Raw genomic sequence first — 292 nt, forward strand, 5'->3', positions numbered from 1 at the left:
GCCTCTTGAACACCCCCGGGGTGGCAGTTCCAGTGTCTGAGCACCCAAACAGCGAAAACATTTGTCTGACGTCTGATCTGGGCCTGCCCTGTCTCGGCCTCTCTGTAAAGCTCTGATGTATCCATAGAGAACAGAACTTCTGGCTACATCTGCAGAAAGGCTGTGCTTTAAAGCGAGGCAGACAGGCAGTGAGGATTCTCTGAAATCCACCACATATCTAATGTGCCTCCTAGGTGTGTAAGTGCCTGAAAATAAAAAACCCGTCGATTAAAATGAGTTAATTTTTTTTGTT

The sequence above is a fragment of the Neopelma chrysocephalum genome, unplaced genomic scaffold (genome assembly GCF_003984885.1).
Source record: "Neopelma chrysocephalum unplaced genomic scaffold, ASM398488v2 Primary Assembly neopelma1_74, whole genome shotgun sequence".
In the NCBI taxonomy this organism is placed as follows: Eukaryota; Metazoa; Chordata; class Aves; order Passeriformes; family Pipridae; genus Neopelma; species Neopelma chrysocephalum.